Raw genomic sequence first — 9,917 nt, 5'->3', positions numbered from 1 at the left:
TACTCTGTTTAAAAAAAAAGAAATGGGTAAGTGATCTAGAGATAAGTATAAGAATTCTTGCTCGGTTATCACAAACTTTAACAGGGTCATCACAATTTTTCAGATGCCTTCATCTGTAAAATCAAGAGTTTCAAAAGTCCCTTTGGATCTAAATGTCATTTTGTTGAGCAGTAACATTTGATATTTTAAAGTATTAAACCAGCTGGCAACACTGGTCATATAATAACCTTGTGGTATACTAAAACATTTTTGAAATCTAATTTAGAATCCCCACACCCTTTTTCTTCCCCAAATGGAGTTGCTTTCCTTTCCCATTATATTAGGGGCCATTGATGTTAAAACAATCAAATGTGTACCCAGGAGGCCATTGATGTCAAAATAATCAACTATGTACTCAGGAGGTAGCATGATATCCCCAAAACAGTACTAAACTGAAATTATAAATACACGTAGGTATATATGTTATATATTCATATAAACATGTTTACATAAATATAAAATATAGATTTTCATTCTCATTTTACTTCTGTCTCTGGTTAGCTCTGTGACCTTAAGTCATTTACATTTCTGAGCAGTATTAGCCATTTTAAAAAAAGTCGTAGCTGGACAAGATCATGTTCATAATTCCTTCTCTAGCTTTACAATTATTTTATAGTATGCTTATTTATTTATTTAAAAAGGAATCTTCATGTAGCCAGAAAAATATAACGATATTCATTATTTTGTGGAGCTATACTGACATCCTTTGGTAAGTTTGGGTTGATTCCAACATAATGCAGAGATAAATAAATAGGGAGATGAACAGTTAGATGGTTAATAGAACCACCCAAATGTATTATTTGCCCAGACATACATTTGGACATGACACATTTCTGAGGATTAAAAAAAAAAAGTTAAGAGAAAAAAAAAAAAAGAAAGGAGATGCTGTCAAGCTCAAAGTCTATATATTTTAATAGCATTAATTGCATATTTACACTATGAATAAAATATCTTATCTATAAAATATAAAAATGCAAGGCAGGAAAGATTAAGCAAACAAGACTGGCTCACAGACATTCCAAAACGATGAACAAGGTATGCTCTCCTATGACAGTAAGCAACAGAAACAAGGTATTTGGAGGATCAAGGAAAGAAAGTTCACTGAAAGCAAAAATAAATAAATAATTTAAACCGTAACAAAAATCACTCTGGTAACGCATCAGATCTGGTTGCAATTTGACTTGGCACTCCGTTCATGTATCTCGGGAATCTGGCGAAAGGATGGTGCAGGAATATATTTGTCAGAAGAAGAAGTATCTATTTAAAAAGAATTGCAAGGAGCAGTCCTGTTCCTGAGATTGCGTTACGGCCACAGCCGGATTAGATGGGGCTGATTACCTTAGCCTGGAAACAGAGAGTCTTTCTGCTCCGCGGGGGAGGGGACGCCTTTCAACCAAAGCCCTCCTCTCGGATGCGCCCTCCCCTCGCATTCACTTGCAAATCGCTGTGTGCTTGCAAAAGCCAGCACTTCCCCAGTCTCTAACCTTCCCATGGCGAGTGCTGCAGCTCTATCAGCAGAACCTTTCTCTCCGAGTGAGGAAGGGTTTTTTCTACCCCTCCTTCCTTTTCTTTTCTTTTCTTTTTTCTCTTTTTTTTCTTTTTCCCCTTGATCAGAAGCACTGAATGAAAGCCAATCAGAGAGAGCTCGCCCTCCGGTTTTCTTCAGTTCCCTGCCGTCCAGAGTTAAAAGTGATGCTGAGAGAAAGCTTGAGTTAGATTGAAGTAGAATCAGTGATAGAAAATAACAGCCGAAAACAAACAAAAAGGGGACATAGTGACAATTTCTCCGGGGTTATTTTGGCTGGAACCAACTTCCATTATCCAGAAGCTGATTTTAAAAAAAAGGTAGGAAGATTTCATCTCTCTTTTTTCCTAACTCCCTCAAGCTCTCTTATTTTCTTTCCCCAGGTGAAAATGTTTGCTTTTAAGTTGTCTTCAGCAGTTATTTTTGAATAGTTATCTTTAATACGTAAAAATTACTAAGTATAAAACTGTGTATTGTTTTCTAGAAACAACTGCCTTGAATATCGAAAGAGGTAATATAAAAAGATCAATTACATATTATGCTCAACAGTGGGTCATGGTGTTAGAGTTTGTGAATTTGTTCACTCTGAACAACCTCTGAAAATATATTATGGAGTGTAATTTGTCATGCTCATACTTGTTCATTTTTATTTCAAAAATCAGCTGAAGAGAACATTGTTGCTATGAACTCCAGCATCATCTAACATTACTTTGCATTCCATATGAATGGATCCATCCACTCTGCACTTATTTATAGTCAGAGTTCATTGTAGGTTCAATATCAAGAGAAATGACAGGCAGAAGACAGATTCCTTGAACCTGTCAATGGTCACTAAGCCTCTTCATAAATAAGACAGATTGGTATTTATCAGAAACAGAATAGGCAGAATTCCTAGATTTGCATTTTGTATCTGAGTCCGAAGTGTGAGGGGGGGAGAGCTGAAGAGGGGAGATTAAATGCATGTAGTCAGCAGTTGCAGCATTTATTGTCTCTGCTGCAATAAAATCCATATTTTATGTGGTGTTAAATTAATGCAGCACATTGCAAGACTAAATGCATGTCCCCCACAAGTAACTATTGATAGGACTATAAGTATGGGCAAAAGCAGTAGTCTGAAAGTGTTTTTATGCCACTGCAATAAAAACCTGCCATCTCCTGCCGTCTCCTTATCACTAAAATGGGGAGCCTACAGGTGCAATCAAAGACAAACATCACTTTAAAACTGACCTCTCATCTTTTGCTGCCAAAAAAACAGATCTATTTCCTATATTTGTGGTTCTTCATTCCAGTAAAAGCTTCTATTTTTCCAAAACTGCACTTGCATTACTCTCAGCTGTTTGGAGATGCATGCTTTTTTTCTTGCTGTTGTTCTTTTCTTGAAGGATCTGTATTAAAATAATCTGTCCTTCTGATGCTGGCAACTGACATACTTCAACGTATATGTTCAGAGACTTTCTCCCCCACACCAACCCCCCTCTATCCTTCTTTAAAATGTAGCTACAAGAGCTTCTCTGTGGTGAATAACACTTGGCAAGAGTGTGCTCATTTTTTAGGTCTGGTATGGTGAGGATTTTTAATTAGTAGAACTTTCATGAAAACATTATGTCATTGACAAGAGCTCTAGGTTCATTTTTAGTTAAAGTGATGGAGAAAATAGGAGGAGGTTTGTGTCCTAGAGAAATAGGTAAATGATAAATTGCATAGATAATCTGTTTGTTCCCCTTCCCTGCAGCAGAGTCAATGTGGCACATATATATTCAGTGTATAACCCATAAAGAAATAGTGGTTTATTGGTGGACGTGTTGGAGACCAAAGAGTGTGCACAAGCCTAAAGCAGAGTGTGTTTGTGGCTTAGGGACACATCAACTACAAATCCATTCCGATGATTAAAACATAAAGAAATCTTTTTTTCATCTGCTTTCACTTTTTTTTTTTTTTTTTTTTGGATGTGTTTTTAAAGTACGAGTCAATGTCTGCTTTCATTAAATCAGATACTTCTTTGGTTTCAAATACTTGCTGCTAACAAATTGATTTCCCTGGTGAGTGCATATGCCTTCCCTGACTCCAATCAAAGAATAGAATTCCATACACTCAGATGTCTGAAAAAGAAAAAAAAAACAAAAAAAAAACCCAAAAAACCTAAAACCCAGGGACAGGGACATAGGAAAGGAGCACATAATCTGTATGACATCCACATGTGTACATGTGAGGTCAGTGGTTAAATTGTTTGTACCTGATTTATGCTTCAGGTGCTATTCCTGTATATTTATAAAAACTAGCTGTTTATTGATAAGAACAGTACTATACAGGAATTGAACTTACTATTATACTGTTAGATTTTCTCGGGTAGTGAGATTTTCTTAGAAACGAAAAGGAAAAGGGACAGAAAATTGCTTTTCTGTTTAGAGAGGTATACAATTCTGACACAGTATTAAGACAGTTAGTGTAGTCTGAAAAAGGTTTTTTTTTTTTTCCTTGTTGAAAATGAGAATATTTGAAACTGAAAAGGTTAATTCCAACATATGTGATCCCTTTCCGGGGTTTGGGATGCATTTTTTCATCTTCATTGGATTTCACATATAAATAAATAACTGAGACAGCATATATATTATCTGGGGGGTTCTGGGGATATGACTTATTTCATATGTTTCTAACCTACTTTGCAGGAAGTGATAACCCAGTGCTCTTGAAATATGTCATTTTTATACCAAATCATTCCGCTAGGCTGCAGCACAGGGACAGCATTGGCTCTGACGATGCTGATTCAGCAGCAAAGTGAACCCTATTTTTGTTAAGTGTTATTATAGCATTCCGTTGTAAGCAATTAATACAAAACATCGATGTAAACTCAGCTACCTCTCAGCTAGCCCTGGGTTTCAAAAGGATTGATGGTAACATATTCTTATTTCTACCATGCAGATTACATTCTAATACATTAGAATGTTGCCACGTTAGAAGGGCTTGTGAAATACTGAAAAGACAAAATATTAAGTAGAGAAATAGACAACTTGTTTATGCCAGTTATAAGTCATTTTATGCAGATATTTGGTCTTCAGATAACAGGTCTACGTTTGAAAACTCCTCTTTTGATGAAGGTAAACTATTATCTGAAATAGGGGTTCAGAAAGTCCCTTTACCAACCATATTATATTTAACAGTCATGTCTGAAATAGGCTGAAGTTAAAAACCAAGTAGCAAGAAAGGTGCCCTCATCTTGTTAGGCTTATACTGAGCAATGGTGGCATAGATTAAGCTTTGTACTAAGTGTATGTGGTCCCTCTTATGAATATTTTAGAAAAAAAATCAGAGCCCAAAGACTCAACAGCATTATGAATTCATAGTTGAGAAACGAAAGTCAACCTAAAAAATCATTTTTCTTTCCTTCACACTTTATTTGGACTAATGAATTCATGGAGAAAAAAATTAGTAATTACAATAACCTAAAATATACAGATAGGGAAATAGTCTTAGAGTTAAGCATTTTAAAATCTTCCTTCTTTTTAAAAGCATTTGAATTGTGTCTACGGAGCAGTGATGTCACAATCTCTGCTTTTACCTCCAAGAAGTTCAGCACTCAAAACTACAGATTTTTTTTTTTTTATCATGCATCGGAATGAGAATATTTCAAACAATCTGTGAGGAGTGTCTGTTTTCTAAGATAACAGTATCAGCTCAGGGTCACCTTTGTCCTCTTCCTTTCTTGTCCTACAACAGCTTCGCCTCACTTGATATTTTAGTAGGAGATCTTGAGCTCTTTCATAATCCAGTTGTGCTGTCTTCCGTACAGGTATCTAAAACATGTGAGGCCATTTTTGCTTTTGCCATACCTTCTTTGTCCAACTAACTCAAGAGGCAAACATTGAAAGGAAATCACTTCCATCACATTAAAGTTGTAGATTTCTGGGAATGCATTATTTTAATGTAATATTAGCATTGATCAGTTAAAATAATCTGACAGTTTTTTTAATCAATGTTTCAATATAACTTTTGCTTAACTCTTTATTATCAATGCAACTTCTCACAAAAAAGTAACTTGACTCTTTTTAAAGGATAAAGGTCCTTTGTTTTCGCCAGTGTCTGTATCTTTTTATCCTGTTTCTGTCTAGCAATGTATGTGATGTTTCATCATTGGTATTACTAAGAGATGTTTGTTAAATATTACCATATTGGTGGTGGACTTAAAGAAAAGAAAAGATGAAAATTGAGTGAATTACATTTTACTTCATTTTAGGAAATGAAATATAGCATGCCTTGAAAATATGACTATCTGTGGGAGATTGAAGTGCCTTCATGTAATAGTCCGTTCTAGTAGAGGGGCACATGTGCTTAGAGAGTTTGTCAGTAACATTATAAAGCACTTGACCAAACTGTGTGATCTCAGTTTTAACCCCATCCTTTTTTTTAATAAAGCAGCCTTGATTCTACATATTCTATATGATGCAGAAATATAAAAGTTAGATAACATTTCTGGTTTCAGGACAGGGTTAAGCAATAGACTATAATAAAGTATTATACAACAACAGTGTTTCACAATAGGAAATCCAGCATTGAAGGATATGTCTAAACATTTCAGAGCCCTGCTGATCTCTTTCTCTTTCTGACTCTCTCCCTCCCTCCCTCTCCCCCCTCACTCCTTCCCTTCCTTTCCCCCTCCCTCATTTATGACAATTACAGAAGTTTTTGCATGAGTTTCCCATGTGCTTTTTATATTACCTTATATAAAATAATATTTCAGTAGATCCTGTGATTTTTATGGCCAGTATTTAATCATCTGCCACATTATACATTGGATTTATTACATTATACTTTGCATTATAGCATAAAGTATGTGACAGTTCAGTTGACTGGAGCGTGTCCTTTCAAATGAAAGCAATTCTTATAAACATTATAACACCTAGGCTTTTAAGGAATTGAAATTGTCACCAGCATAGTTTACTGCTCTAGCAAGCAAAGTATAGGAATTCAGTATTTATTAATGAAATGACTTGTCCAGAGTATCAGAATGTAGAATGCATAGGCATGAGTTATTATACTCAGTTCATCAACTATTGATTGGGAATCTTTATTGATTTAGTGGAACAGAGGGTATTGAAATAGTTGACAGAGTCCTTATTTTAAACATACACGAAATATAAATTGTGTATTTTCAGAAAGCAGTCTTTCATTAGACATGTTGATTCTTCGTTGCTGCAAAAGACAAATATTACCAGTTTGTAATTTAAAAATATAAACTGGTACAAAAGTGAGCAAATGTCTATTCTAGATATTGTAAAGAATTACCATTGCTCCTTCTTGTTTCTAGCTGAAAATTTGGGAAACATAAACCATAACAGTAATCAAGTTAAGCAGAACATGTGGGAAATTAAAATAATCAATAAACTGAATATGGTAAATGGTTTAACTTGGGTTATCCTGGTAATTCTCTGCAATATTCACACAGTAGTTGTAAATACAAGAATTGAAGTTGAAATTTGGCACAGCCATGTGAATAGATCAAAGGCGATCGACATATTTGCCTAAGTTATTGAGTACATTTTTTGCATAATGCTAGTATTATGTTTTAATAATGTGACTGTTTCTCTTTTTTCATGTAACTCTACTCCCAATAAAATCAAGTTAAGTCAACTCCATTTGAAAACCATGTGACTTCTGGGATTTTTAAAAGTAAAGAATGTTTCCATAATTCTTGGATCAGGCTTCAAATTTAGATGAAGTACCATAATGTTTCTGGATAATTTGACTTCTGAACACCAGCTTTAAACTAATATCTTCATATATCAGTTGATTTGATAGTATTTGAACTATCTGAGGGTCTTAAATGGTTTTTGTGTTTACCATGTGAATCTTCTACATGTACAGTATACTAATTAATTATTTTATTTAAAACATTTGCTTTAAGTAGAGCAAGAATTAAAATTTTGCTACCTCAAACTCATTGATGTCAAACTATTTCTAATAAAATAAAGAATATGAATTACATATTCTTTTCATATCAATGGTGTGATATTTATTTGCTTTAGCAATCACATAAGAAAAGAAACCATTGGAATGTGTATATCAACTCATTTAATCAAATGAGCAGAAACTGAGTGCACAATGACTAACCATTCATTAGCCTAGTCAGGTATAACATACATATATATATATACATATATACATACATATATGTATACACACATATATATATGTATATACATACACATATATATACACACATATATATAATGCATATATTTATTTTTAACTTCTTCCTGAAGCATTCTAGGTTGGGATTAGTTCCTGCTCTGTAGTTTGTCACCAGAGTGACTTTTTTTTTTAATTTTTATTTTTTTTCATTATAGCTGGTTTACAGTGTTCTGTCAATTATCTACTATACAACATGGTGACCCAGTTACACATTCAAGTATACAATCTTTTGTCATATCATCATTCTCCATCATAAGTGACTAGACATAGTTCCCAGTGCTACACAGCAGGATGGATAGGCAATGAGATCAGAGTGACTTTTTAATGTGTAGTTTCTGGAGAGTGAAAACCAGGAACATGACCATTTATTCAGTCTGCATCTAGCTTCCTAAATTTGAATAAAATCCTTTCCCAATGTATAAGTACCTATGGCAAGTCTTTATTTCTTTATCCACTTCCTTCAAGAAAACTTCAGTTTCTCTTTTGGAGATTTGTTCAAAATTGAATTCCAAGTACAGGCAAGTACTTAGAAGCATCCTTCATTCTTTTTCCTCTTCGTTTATATATATGTATATATATATATGTATATATATACATATATATATTTTTTTTCTTTTCCTGTGCCAGAATGAAGAATGGAGATTTTCCATAGAATTTTACACTAAATAAATGATCTTTTAACTGACTGCCATAAAGTTTTTAGATGGATAGATTAAAAAAAGAGAACTACATTTTTCTAAAATTCTCTTCTAGGTACTATGCCTTTTAAAATATGCTCTAATTTTTCAATATTTAATAATTAAATAGTTCTACATGATGTTTTTATTTTTATCAATTTGTAACTTGATTATCTTTTTTTATCAATTTTATAAAATATCACTATTTTAGGAATATATACAAGCATTTATTTTTATTTTTTTAATTGCATTTATTTTTAATATTAAAAAAATATTGGGGAAATGAAAAATCCTTAAAATCTAAGAAAAGTGATTCCTTGGCTAAATTTTTTCTCTTGGAATTAAATTATCCTCAGTTACTGAGTATGATATCCGAACAAAGTAGGGGGAAATACACATTTTCTTTTCTTAGGACAAAGACATGTCAATGTTCGGTGTATAGCCTCTGCTTGGCATACAGCTCAGTGGATTGTGAAGTTAAAGAAATGACAACCACAATCCTGACTTCAGAGCAAAGGCAGGAATTCACCACTTTATAGGTGGGGCTGAATCCAACCCATTTCTAGGTAGGCCCAAGTATGAATGAGAAGAGCCTTGTCCTTTATAGAAGCAAACTAAACCATTACTTAAAAACCGCTGTATCCCCAAAAAATCTTTCTGGAAATTTTCAATTTTTAATAGTGTCAATAGGCTAAGTACTATAATAAGGTAAAGTTCACAATTATTAATTTAACTGTGTTTCAATTTTAGAATCTCATATAAATGTATGTGTGTATTCTTTTGCATATATAATATTTTTCTTTTGCCTTTTATTCAATAAAATTTACATGATCTCTTGATAGTTAAAAGATTAATTGCTCAATTTTTTTCTCAACTTCTAATTAATTTTATTTATTTTTGGGGAAGTCCCTATGAGCTATTCCCTTAGTGCCATACCCAGAAATTTAAGAATGAATATAATACAAATATGCTTGAGGAACAATGGTCTTAATGTGAGATATTCACAATTAAATATCTTAGGATTTATAATAGAGATACCAGTTTTGTTCTTAGTGTTTCAGTTATCATGGAATAGTAGTAAATTAGCAGAATGCCATTGGACGGTTACCTATTCCTCTGCCTAACTCACATTCTTCAGCTTTGTTTTCTGTTATGTAAACTACTGAAGACACTTCTCAGTATCTTGTCTAATAAATTGATTCATTTTTCTACTTACTGTTAAGTGCCTATGATGAACCAGACACTGTGCAAGCAGCCAGAGAAGGAAGCGAAAGACAAAACAAAACCAACTTTCTGTTGCAGTGAGGCATTAAATGATTAATCACAATACTTGTGATTATAGTCTTGTTTTCATTAATCCAAGAACAATGAGTATTAGGTACTTTTAAAATGAATCTAATTTCACCTATTTTTTTAAAGCTGAACTTGTATTCAAGGCCACGTGACATCTTTTAAGAAACCATCAAGATGAATTAGCAGATGAGTTTGCA

General features: G+C 33.5%; 1 protein-coding gene across 6 annotated transcripts in view; it reads left to right on the top strand.

The window, feature by feature from the left end:
- Positions 1 to 1,513: 1,513 nt before the first annotated feature.
- Positions 1,514 to 9,917, top strand: part of CDH10 (cadherin 10) — a 180,859-nt gene continuing 172,455 nt past the window's right edge. For all 6 annotated transcript variants that reach the window (XR_014830834.1, XM_085001751.1, XM_021076630.2 and 3 more), the window contains exon 1: positions 1,514 to 1,884. The gene's annotated coding sequence lies outside the window, so the exon portion shown is untranslated. The remainder of the gene's footprint in view (positions 1,885 to 9,917) is intronic.

Source organism: Sus scrofa, chromosome 16, assembly GCF_054392235.1.
Source record: "Sus scrofa isolate SSC_HxYL_T2T_F1_AM1 chromosome 16, Sscrofa_HxYL_maternal_Yorkshire_Landrace_v2.0, whole genome shotgun sequence".
Lineage (NCBI taxonomy): Eukaryota > Metazoa > Chordata > Mammalia > Artiodactyla > Suidae > Sus > Sus scrofa.
This window is presented reverse-complemented; position numbering and strand designations above follow the sequence as displayed.